Source organism: Balaenoptera borealis, assembly GCF_965194805.1.
Source record: "Balaenoptera borealis genome assembly, chromosome: 6".
In the NCBI taxonomy this organism is placed as follows: Eukaryota; Metazoa; Chordata; class Mammalia; order Artiodactyla; family Balaenopteridae; genus Balaenoptera; species Balaenoptera borealis.
The window spans coordinates 46859177-46871835 of record NC_138863.1 but is presented as its reverse complement, the minus strand read 5'-3'; the positions used below and the strand labels follow the sequence as shown (position 1 = coordinate 46871835).

Here is a 12659-nt window from a genome sequence, read left to right as displayed (position 1 = left end):
ACACTACTTATAAAATAATTTTTAAAAAACTTCACCCGTTTAAGTTACTAGGTCATTTGCAAAACATAATTTTGGGCACATTTTAAATGATGACATTTTAAACTATGACTGTTATAATATTCTTTTTCAATGAAATGTAAATGCAACAACAATTTAATACCTACACAATCATTTGTAGAGAAATGAATGTTCTCTTCTTGACAGTTGGAAATTTTACTTCATTTCTTAATCTCGTTGACATCATATTCTACTCCACTATCCATCTTTCCCTGATAGAATTTTATTCTATTGAAATATATTTTTATTTTTCAAATTCTTTTAAATGACCACATTGAAAGAGAGCCAGGAAAAAGCATAATACAGAAATAGAAGGAGTAAAGACAGAGTGGAGCAGGAAAGATGGAGGGATGTAGAAATAGATCACGGAACGAGCAGGTGACACTTAAAAACTATAATGTTGCAATATCTTCCTTTTCCTTTGAAGTATTTGCATGGCTACTATGCAAACCTCTCCTAATCTTTTCCTAGGAAAATTTTCAATGAAGTCTTCTCTGCTCAAAATCTTTTACGCAACAAAATATGTATACCTAGGTTGAAATTTCATTAAAATAAAATCCTATCTAAATGAATGTTTTAAAAATCCTTCCCAATTGCATTACCATTACAATTTTTGTTAGAAATAATAATACTAATAACAATGATGATAATAGTAGCTAAAACTTTTGGAAGGCTTACTCAATTCTAAGCCATGACCTAAGCACTAAATACTTCTGCCTCTACTTCTATCAGTTCATGTACAGAGTGGCCACCAAGTCTGGAAACACCAATGATACGTAATAGATGATATGCTACTTTATATTATAATACATGAAAAAATAATATTTACCTTTTCAGACTTTATGATCACATTATTAAAACATATAAAGTAGGTACTGTTTATCCCAGGTTTACCTTTGAGGAAATTGAGGCACAAGTACGTTTATTAACTTCACCAGATAATTTAAAAAATTGTTTGATTCAGGATTTGAACCAGTTTGGCTCTAGAGTTTATACTCTAGGTGAAAACATATTAAATTTATTATAACTTTTGATACATAATTTTTAAACACATAAAGTAAAATTTTATTAGAAATACATCATTAATGAGATGAAGAAAGTGGGAAAGTCATGTGTCCTTTTTAAGAAGACTTGGCAAACATCAGTGTGTCCATTATCCCTGTCCCCTAGTTTCTGGCCTAGGAGATTGTTACATCCTGCAGAAATGCTTTGTAGTAAGACTCAGAAAGACGAAATAGTGCATGTGTGTATGTGTGTGTGTGTAAAGAAGTAAAAGGAACACTATGAAAGAAAAAGTAAGAAGGGAGAACTGGCCTGAAGCTTAGACCTTAGTAATTTTCTGTGGCAGATCAGTTCTAGGATGGAGTTCAAATGAAGGTTAAGAATCTGGAAATCGATTTCTGTAAAACAAGCTGTTTCTGCCTACTCCTTGGGGGTATGCATACCCCAGTTTGTAGATCACTGGTCTAAAGTGTAAGACATATTAAATGAAGAAATTCAATTCTACCAAAAATAAAAATGCATTGCATTTGAGAACTATTATGCTGGGCACTGTAGTCAGAAAAATGAATCAGACAAATTGTAATTTAATGTAAAGCAAATGTGAAAAGGAACAAATGATAAGTAAATAAATGTATGAAAGTTTATAGTGTCTATACTACGTATAACATGGTTCCCATTAAACTTCAATGACAACTTATTTTTACTTATTAAATTAAATATTAAATAATTGTCATTATTAACAAATTGTTACCATAACTTATTAAATAATTATCATTAAAATTGACACCAGAATTCTTCTTATAGAAGGAATTATATATATATTTTTTAGAATACATCAAAAATAACATGGGATAGAACAGCCACATGGCCATAAATGTTAGCAGTTGCTCAAATATAAGAAGCAAAAATCTCCTCTTCATGAATCAAGATTAGAAAATGTATTATTTTCACTCCTAAAAATGAGGAAGGAAAATGAATGTTAAAGAGGAAGAGAGTGGATCCAGAAAGATGGAAAGAGGCTGGAAATAGATAAGATATTGGAAGAACCAAGTGACCTTTTTATTTTTATTTTTTTAACATCTGTATTGGAGTACAATTGCTTTACAATGGTGTGTTAGTTTCTGCTGTATAACAAAGTGAATCAGCTATACATAAACCTATATCCCCATATCTCCTCCTTCTTGCGTCTCCCTCCCACCCTCCCTATCCCACCCCTCTAGGTGGTCACAGAGCACCGAGCTGATCTCCCTGTGCTATGCGGCTGCTTCCCACTAGCTATCTATTTTACATTTGGTAGTGTATATATGTCCATACCACTCTCCAAGTGACCTTTTTAAAATGGTGATGTCTACCACTTGATTTGAAATTGTTTGCATTGCTAATCTGTGAATCTCTCCTGAATCTTTCATATGAAAATCTGCAGTGAAGTCTACTATGCTCAAAAACAATTTAGTGTATGGAATTTCTTATAGATGTCAAAGAAAGGACTATTTCAGGGACCAATGCAAAGTAGAACAACTTTATGCACTAAAAGACAGTCTGATTAAATGTAAGTTAGCAAGGTGGTTTCAGAGAAGTGTATTTGTAAAGAATACCACCATTTATAGGATGCATAATAATACGGAAATCTCTTAGAGATTCGAAAGAATATTAGTAGACTTTTTTGGCACTGAAAATGAGAACCCCAAGTCACTGGATCAATAACAATACTGAATTATTGAGGTGGTGTGTTATACTTAGGTTCATGCTTTATTTTGCATGTGAGATATGTAAGTTAACATAAATGACAGGTATATATAGCAAATGTTCCTCATCAGTTGTGCTGAACTCATTTTGTTGAATCCATAATTTTTTGAATGATTTTTATTGGAAACATGGCTCATTACACAGAAAGATGAGAATAGGTATTTTTTGGACATTCTAACTCTTAGAATATTGCATCTTTTGACGCTTTAAAGAATTACATTTAAAAATATAAGTAAATGGAGTGTAACCTTTAAAATTGTTTAAAAATAAAAGATAAAAATAATTTTTTAAAAAATCCAAAAGGATTCCTAGCTTTAAAAAAATATATATATATGTTATATATTTTTATACCTACTTTTTGTAACAGGTCATTAATTATGCCTTCTAGAATAATGATATCTCTTAGTTTACCTGTTTTTAACTCTGAGCAATAAGATAGTGTGCTATAAATTTTTCGAGGGACGGTAAGACAATCATGCATGAAGTTGATCTATAAACATAGTTTAAACAGTAAAGGTATAATTTCCGGGGAGCATTTTAATATAATTTGTAAACGTACTTATTGAGTTTACAGGCACTAAAAGGTGTACTACAAAGAGGTTTAAAATAGCTCTTTACAGATGCTTCTTTATTGTAGCTTGGGGACAAGAAAGACAGACATGCCAAATTAAAGGACAAAAGACAGAATGTAAAATGTACCCTTTGGAGATAGAGATAAAACCATGAGCCACAGTGCTTGGGAAGAGTTAGAATTAAGGAGGATCTTAGAATTTATTTAGAGCAACTTTCTGTTTTTTTTTTTTTTCTTTTTCTCAGATTTAGTTTAATCTCCTATTTTACGGATGGGGCAGCCAAACTCCAGTCTATTTATGTGACATGCATAAGTCAAAAGCTTAGCTAGAAGGAGAGATGTGCTACACACTAGACCAGCCCTCAGTGGCCAGTATCTCTTATTACACACCCGTGGCCCCCTTGCTACTTAGGTACCCTTACTGCCTTACCAGATGAGATGTAGGAACCAAAGCACTGACAACTTGGGGACTTATATGCTATGGTCTTGGATTAGAGAAAACTAACACGCTTATAGGATTCCTCTTTTTAAAAAAACAGCACCAAATCATAAACACAAATTTAAATGCAGGGTCTTGAAAGGGTCTTATTCGAGTGAAAGTCCTGGAATTTAAGTTTTAGTTTAGTGGAATACGAATACTTTTTAGTTTCCAAATTTACCTTAATTTAGTTCTTGCTGTTCTAACCAACCGGACTCACTCCTGATTCTCTGAACTATTCATATTATTTGCTGAGAAAACTTTCATCTTGCTCTGTGTAAAAGTCTTCTCTGATCTTTAAGAAACAGGCACTTCTCCTGCATGGAGAGCCATTCTGAAGAAAATATATAATTATCTTATGGACATAAAATGACTTTTAATAGATAAAGAGACATCTGTATTAATAGGTACAAAACTAAAATGTATAAAGATGCTTAATTTTTCCCCAGATAATGTGTAAATGTAATGCAGTCAAGATAATAAATAATTTTAAAGGTCAGCTAAACAAATAACAAACAACAATAAGACAAATGGACTCTAGAATCCAAAATAATTTTGTTAATATAATTTAGTAGATAGAACAATTTAGTTATGTTTCAAATCAGTAATAGAAAGGATGAATTATTTAATAAAAAGTGTTGCTACAACCGTCCATCAATTTTGGGAAAAAGTCTATATCTGAGATTCAGTTTCAGTTGGTTTAAGATTTAAATGTAAAAATGGACCTTTAAATTATTATAAATTTAAAAGTTAATATTTTTACTATATTGGAGTCAAGAGAATTTTCAGTAAGAATATAATACTTTAGTGATAAATAGAAATGGATCCTTCTATTGCCAAAATTCAGTCTAGCCAGAGATATTCTCCTTGTTTCTTCCTCTTTCTCACCTCTTACCCATTTGTCAAATTTCAGAGTCTACTGAATGATTATATAAATAAAGCAATGCAAAAATATTCAAAGTTAGAGGAATTGAGCTATTACAAATCACATTATTTGTTACAAAGAACTTCAGATGATATTTTATTTCCAGCTCCTGTCTTTAATTCAGAGTAGTTACAGTCAGAGGATCCAGAATCTCAGAGCTGGAATAGACCTGAAGGTCTCACAGTATAACCTGCTTATTTTACAGATTTGGAAGGTGGGAGTTCAGGAGAGTTTAGTGATGTGCCTCATATCCCACAGTAGAGGTAGATGAGCTAAGACTAGGAGTTCTCTTTCCTAAGTCTCATTTCTGTGCTTCTTTTATTAGGTTAAAATTAAACCACATGTGAGTCAAATTAATATGATAGCAAACAGCAGTCCTGGTTCTCAGTTATATTTTTTAATCTCTCCAGAGATCATTTTTTCAACCTCTTTCTTGCTAGAATTTAAATATATATCCACCTTAAACTCTATTTGTTAGAAATAAAATTTTAAAAATGACCATTAGGCCTATTAGTGTCTCACAAAAAAATCTTACCAATACTCTGCAAGTCAGAGATAAATTTAACGAAGAGAATGCAGCTTAAATTTGGACCTTTCATTTTCCAGCCACTTCCAATTTATCTCCTTCAAACTATCCAATATATGTTAGAATTTATAAGGTGGAAAGACACTTAGAATAAAAAATGGATAATCCTCTTAATTTCCATATGAAGATGACTGGTACTAACAGATACTGGAAGTCAAAATCAGTTTTTGCCTAGTAAGTGAATCTTCTTCCATTTTCTGCTCTTTCTTATATGTCTTCAATAAGCAAAATTGGGGCTTTAAAAATTGATCTGGCACCACTTCACATAAAAAAGTTCAGGAAGAAAAATCCAGCTGTCAGATATAAGTAGGCATTTTGAGCATTCAAACCATGCTCTAAGGAACAGTGAGTCATATGAGATGCAATGTGCAAAGGAAGCTGACACATAAAAGGATAGAACAACAATGATGAGTTCCCAAAGACATGCTGTGGGACAAAGAATAATTATAGAGGGTCTATTTTTGGGTCCAGCAGAATGACTTGGGAACTTAAAATCAGAAGAAGGAACTATGTCACTCAGCTTCGAATTTAAAATAAAATAATTCAGTAGCCTTTATTTTTCATTAATGCTATTATAGTTTATTGGGATGATGCATGATTGAATTGTTAAATACTTTGCAGTCTAAAAATAAGTGAGGACAGGAAAGCTACTTTAATTTTTTCAGGAAGGAGGATGTGAGGTGTAATAATAATCACATAATATCTTATCTGATATGGAACTATAATACTAAATATAAATAAGACACATTTGTCTGCAACAGTAATCTTTTTGGAGGCACCAATGCCCCTGAAGCTTGAAATTAATGCCCAGTATTGAAATTGAAACTGCTTTGCCAGGGAGTTCTAAAAATAGTATCTAGAGCAACTTAAATCTTTAATTCAGCTAACCCCCATTTTCCTGTTCCCTTATTTATAAATGATATCTTTTTACGTTCCAATTATGGGAAAGGTTTACAGACATTTATAAGAATATAATAGTGATTATGTGGATCAGAAAACAAAGAACTCTACAGAGGAAAGGAATTTAGTTCAAAAGAGCAACCTAGCCCTATTATTTTATACAGGAAACATAATTTGTTTTTTATATATGTATATATAGAAACATATACATAGTTATAGTTAAAATAAGATTAGCCATAGACATTATATACGTGTGTGTGTTTGTGTGTGTGTGTTTGTGTGATGTTTGTGGCTAATACTACCAAACTGTTAATATTAATAAATCTTATAAGAACTGTTCATATTAATTTAACATTCCTAGTCCTCTGGCCAAGGGAAAAAAGACATGGGGGATAAGTTCATACCCAAAGTTCCCAAGGAAATGACTTTGTAAGTCTGACAGATGTCCCTAAATCTGTATTTTGTTAGATTGCCTTTCAAAGTTTTCCTTGATTCAGAAGTTATTTGGAGTTATGTTATGTATCATTCTGTGAAATCTTTCTTATGATTGTTAACATGTTCATATTATCCTCAATTTCATTGGAAATTCAACATGTTACTTTCATCAAGTCATGAATGTTCTTTTGTAATATATGCATACTCAATACCTGAAGGTAGGGCCATCCATAGTTTTGACAGGTGGTAGCACAAGTGGCTGGTGTATCATCATAGGACCCTGGATGACAAGAGAACATTCCTGTGAATTTGGTATTATTAGTGGATAGTGGGATTTTACATAACTTAAAGTTATATGCTAGTGTGTTTTTTTTTTAAATCACAAACATATGTATTTTAAATGTCTCATTTTAATGGGAAGTTGGGAGGCGTTGTTTCAGGCACATTTAGGTTGCCACCATGCTGCCCTGAAAGTAATCAGGAACTTTGTTCTTGGACCTTATTTCTTAAGAATGAGGATTTTAAGGAGCACGAACATGGAGGATGGTCCCTGTTGTTCAAGATCTTAGCACTAGGGAGAGGTGGATGCCCTGAAATGTTCAGGTGAAAGGTTGTTCCCAGAAGAAATGGTGGCTTGGTCAATGGTTCTGAGAAGGAAATGACATGGCTAGTTCAAAGTACATAAAGAGAGCCAACGTGATCAAACTGGAGTGAATGAGGGGGAAAGAGTGACACAGATCTTGTCAAAGAGGAAGCCAGAGGCTAGACCATGTCAGTAATGAGATTTAACTCTCCTTAAACATGGGGTATCACTAACAGGTGAGATTCACCCACTGCTAAACTGAGTTAATGTATATAAACGTGGTTTACATCATTTTTTCAGACTCAAAATAAGGTCGAAGGCAAGATATAGCTATAATCTTGTTTACCTTGCTTTGCATTTACACAGTATTATTTGGACTTTAGAACTTCAAAAATATCAAATTTGCATTTGCAAATTTTTTATCTCCATTAATTTATATTGTGATTTGAGAGGCTTTTATTAAACTTGTTCTTATAGATCATGAATTTGCTACTTCCAAAAATAATTTCTGAATTATTGTCAAGGATTTCCATGAAGGCACTAGGGATCCTTACATGAAAACCCAAAAGTATTAAGAAAGCTTATGTTAAAAGCAATCTCTGTAATCAAATTTTTTTATATAAATCAAAAAGTTTTGATTACTTTGTAAAATTATTTTGTAAATTTTCACACTTTCATATATTTTAATAATTTATTATATATTATAAATTGTCTAGTATATGTTGTAATTAGGATCATGATCTGGTCATCTTAAAGAGTTGTGTATTTTTACACCAATAGACACTCCACATATATTTAGAATCTGAATTTTCTGCAAGCTTTTTTGGAAAAAATAAAAACTCCTGTCAGTCTCAGGCTTTACTGGCATTCATATGGAATTCACAAGGTTCAAAGTTGAAGTTTATTTTGAGTATTTTCCCAACTTGCTAGAAAATGCCACTAGAAATAGACATGACCATGGAGCGTTTTTTTTTTTCTGCATGAAATTTTAGAAATTTCATTTTTAAAATGAAATTTAATTTTATTATCTAGAAATTTTATTTTTCGTCCCAGCTGAAAATGCTGTGAAAGAATATTTGCACCTTTTTGGTGATAGGGAATAAGTAAAAGACAAATATGTCAGCAATTACTTCTGACTATCAGTAAATTTATTGATGAGCTAACTTTGGTTAGTAAATGCATTGCACATATTAATAAAATATAATCTATGTGTTAGCATGGTCTTACTTCCACTTTCCTCTGAAAATATCAGTATCTGTAGTACCAAAAAATAGATTAATATCCAAGAAGAGAGGATACAAAGAAAATATTATAAAGCCTTAATGAATATGATAGAGATACCTAGAGAAAACTCAAAAGAAAGCTAATTTTGTGGAATTAGCACCACTGACTGAAGTAGACAATGAAATCAAAATCAACTAAACCTTAGAAACACAGAAAATAAATATATTATGTAAGAATATTGGATAAACTTTCTTGATATTTGCCGTGGTGAAGCACAACAATCAAGCTGGAAAAAAAAATGCAAACCTAAGTGTATTTATTAAGAGGAAACCAGAATCTTGAAGAAATATATTAGTTAAATTCAGCTACTGGATATAAGGGCAATCAAGTGGTTTCCAAAATGTGGAATTACATGAAAGACACAAACTCCAATGCCTTCTATGATATTTTTATGTATTAGAAATAATTTTTACAACAGTAGAAAGAGAGACATTATCTCTTCCAGGAGACTTGTAAGCTCCATGAATGATTTAGAATAGTCAAAATATTATAAAAACACATAATACTTGTCGTTATACATTTGGTTGTAACAAATGTATAACTTTCGTGGGAGATGTTAGTAATAGAGGAGGGTTGGGAGAGGGGTTATATGGAAAATCTTTCACCTTCTACTCAACTTTGATATGAATCTAAAACAACTCTAAAAAATAAAGTTTATTTTTTAAAAAGCACACATGCATCTGAATGGAAGTATTCACTTTCTTCCTCTCTATTTTTTTTTTTTTTAATATATATTTTTATTTATTTATTTTTGGCTGCGCTGGGTCTTCGTTGCTGCGTGCAGGCTTTCTCTAGTTGCAGCGAGCAGGGGCTACTCTTCGTTGCGGTGCATGGGCTTCTCATTGCGGTGACTTCTCTTGTTGCCAAGCACAGGCTCTAGAGCGCAGACTCAGAAGCTGTGGCGCACGGGCTTAGTTGCTCCGCGGCATGTGGGATCTTCCCCGATCAGGGCTCAAACCTGTGTCCCCTGCATTGGCAGGTGGATTCTTAACAACTGCACCACTAGAGAAGTCCCTTCCTCTCTGTTTTTAAAGAAGATATGTATTTGATGGGGTTTTTGAATAAAAGGAAATGGAAAATTTGGGGTATGATTCTAGGCATTATCAATCTATGTTCTTGATCATGATGAGAAATGCCATTCACACATACCCAGTTTTAAAAGCAATAAAACAATCTTTCCTTTCCCTGGACCACCTAACCAAAAATAGTCCTTTTCTTAAATAATTATAAGCAAAAAATAATTCTACAACAGCAAGTCACTGCTACCCAATTAGAAACAAATATTTCAGAGGAAAATTTTAACTTGTTTTATGTGTAGATTTGCTGTGATTCATAATTAGGGCAATGCAAATTAAAACCACAATGAGATACTATGTTATATCTACCAGGCTGGCAAAAATTTAAAAGTTTGACAGTAATACAAAGTATTGGAAAGGATGTGGTGTAATGGGAACCTCATACACTGTTGGTGGGACTGTAAATTGGTACATGAATTGCTAGGATCCTGAAATCCCACTCATAAATTTATTCCCTAAAGAAACTCAAACACATGTACCTGGAAATATGTTTTAAAAAATGTTCATTGCTTCATTGTTTATAATAGCAAAATGGTAGAAGCAATCCAAATGTCCCTCAGCAGGAGAAAAGATAAATACATTGTGCATTCATACAATGGAACACTGCAGCAGTGAAAAGAACAAAACCACAATTACACACATTAACACTGATGCATCTTCGGAACATAATGCTGAATGAAAGAAGCAAGTCTCCAAAGACTATATTCAGAAGTATTCCACTTTCATAAAAGTAAAACTAAAAACATAACACTAAATAATACATTGCTTAGAAATACATATATAGGTGGTCAAGCCATAAAGTAAAGCAAGGGAATGACTAGTACAAGTTTAGGCTAATGGTTTACTTCTGGGGACATACATGTGACTTAATCAGGGAGGAACATGATGGAAAAGATGGGTTCTAGGTATACAGGCATTTATTTATTTAAGCAGTGTATTTTTTTTTTATAAATTTATTTATTTATTTATTTTTGGCTGTGTTGGGTCTTCGTTGCTCCACGCAGGGTTTCTCTAGTTGTGGTGAGTGGGAGCTACTCTTTGTTGCGGTGCGCAGGCTTCTCATTGTAGTGGCTTCTCTTGTTGTGGAGCACAGGCTCTAGGCACGCGGGCTTCAGCAGTTGTGGCACGCGGGCTCAGTAGTTGTGGCCCGAGGGCTCTAGAGCGCAGGCTCAGTAGTTGTGGCGCACGGGCTTGGTTGCTCCGTGGCATGAGGGATCTTTCCAGACCAGGGCTTGAACCCGTGTCCCCTCCATTGGCAGGCGGATTCTTAACCACTGAGCCACCAGGAAGCCCGAGCAGTGTATTTTAATAATCTTTCATATGCATGAAAATTTTAAAATTTAAAAAGCTTTTGCAGGACAATGTGCAGAGTGTGATTCCTTACTCTGGAATCATGTACTTGTTATGGATCTGTGGATCAAAATACATAAAAACGCAATGTAATTCAGATAGGTCTGGGATGTTGGGTGGGAGATGGAGATGCCTCACACAGCACGCATTCAATTTTAAAGTTCATTTCCTTTTGTCAGAATATTGTTAAGATTAGACTCCTTTTAAGATTTCACAGTTAAATCATAGAATATGTATGATTTAAACACTTTGTGAATTTTACAAATATGATTCAGGTGTGTGAATTCTATTTGACTTTAGGTTAGTTTCTTAGCTGCATGGAGGGAATTTTGGAACACCAATGATGAACAACCTGTGAATCAATGTATATGTGTGAGTATTTGTGTATGTGTGTGTGTGCGTGTGTGTGTGTACTTACCCCCTGAGTCCAGTGAAAAAGGAAAGGGTCAGTAAAGTTGTATTTTGGATTATTACCAAGTTTCTAAGACTATTAAGTTATAATGATTCAGATATGGAAAATGTGCACCTCAAATCACGAAACTAATAATTCTCAAAGCCAGAATTAGAAGGGAAAGCAATATATATCTTGTTATTTATGTGTAATTCAGTGTGAATTTATACTTATTGTTTCGTTATTTAGAAAATTAATTGATTTAAACATGTGCCTTGTTCCGTCCTATTTTGTTACTGTAAATTTGAACCTAATCAGGTTATCATCTCTTATCTCACAATATGCAGTGTAAAGTAAAGAGAAAGTGGTTTTCAGAGCACATGGGACTCACTTAAGTATCACCTCCCTCTGTGTGCTGAGCCACCCCAGATTGATTTGGTAGGTTTGGAATGCGCCAAGAGATTTGCAGTTAACCAAATAAGCTCTGCTGTTTTAAATGTGGTATGATTAATGTAGCCTAATTTCTGGGCTACTTTTACAGAAACTATCCTAGACAGACTAAGATTTCCCAGCGGGTCAGTCTCTATGAACCCTCCCCTTTTAAAAGTAGAGTCATTATCTTGACTAATTGGGCCCAAGTCTTAGAACATGATTACCATCCAGGTAATCATGGAGGTGGTACCACCTGGTACCAGGAGGTGGTATTTGCTTCTCACAACTTCTTCATAAACACTCCTCACCTCTTATCAGAAGGAATAACCCTTAGGCTTAACACTCAACTCCATTCTTCAAACAAAAAAGCAGGTAAATTTTTCATATCCAAAATGTTATACCAAGCAGCTGGAGGGTATTTGTATACTAACTTTTTGTTCATGACCATGTATCCAAAGTATCTCCACATCTTAATTGATGCAGTTCAGTGCTGGATTTTTATTTCCTAACCTTTCTGGCAAATACTATGTCTTATTGAACCAATTTATCTTCTCTTATAGCTTCTCCTTTTATCTTCTCCCTCTTTGCCTCTCTTTACTCTATTCACTCCCTTTTATTTTTCTGGTTTATTTTACTTACAGTCCCATCCCTCACTGTGGCTTTATATCAGTTTTTTGACTCAGTAAGTAATAATTACTAAGTGAATTACATTGTTACAGTCATATATATTTGGTCTCTGAATGAGAATTTTTCTGAATCTTTCCTGTTCTCTGTTCTCCTGATTAGTCTCTAACTCCCTAACCTTGTTCCTTTCATTTCTAGTTTCATCAACTTCTGGTTGAA

At 33.5% G+C, this 12659-nt stretch overlaps 1 protein-coding gene across 7 annotated transcripts in view; it reads right to left on the bottom strand.

Moving 5' to 3' along the window:
• CALCRL (calcitonin receptor like receptor) overlaps positions 1-12659 on the bottom strand; it is a 109847-nt gene that overhangs the window by 77726 nt on the left and 19462 nt on the right. For 4 of the 7 annotated variants that reach the window (XM_082397561.1, XM_082397556.1, XM_082397558.1 and 1 more), the window contains exon 2: positions 6913-6980. The exons of the other annotated variants lie outside the window; for them this stretch is intronic. The gene's annotated coding sequence lies outside the window, so the exon portion shown is untranslated. The remainder of the gene's footprint in view (positions 1-6912; positions 6981-12659) is intronic. 7 annotated transcript variants of the gene reach the window in all.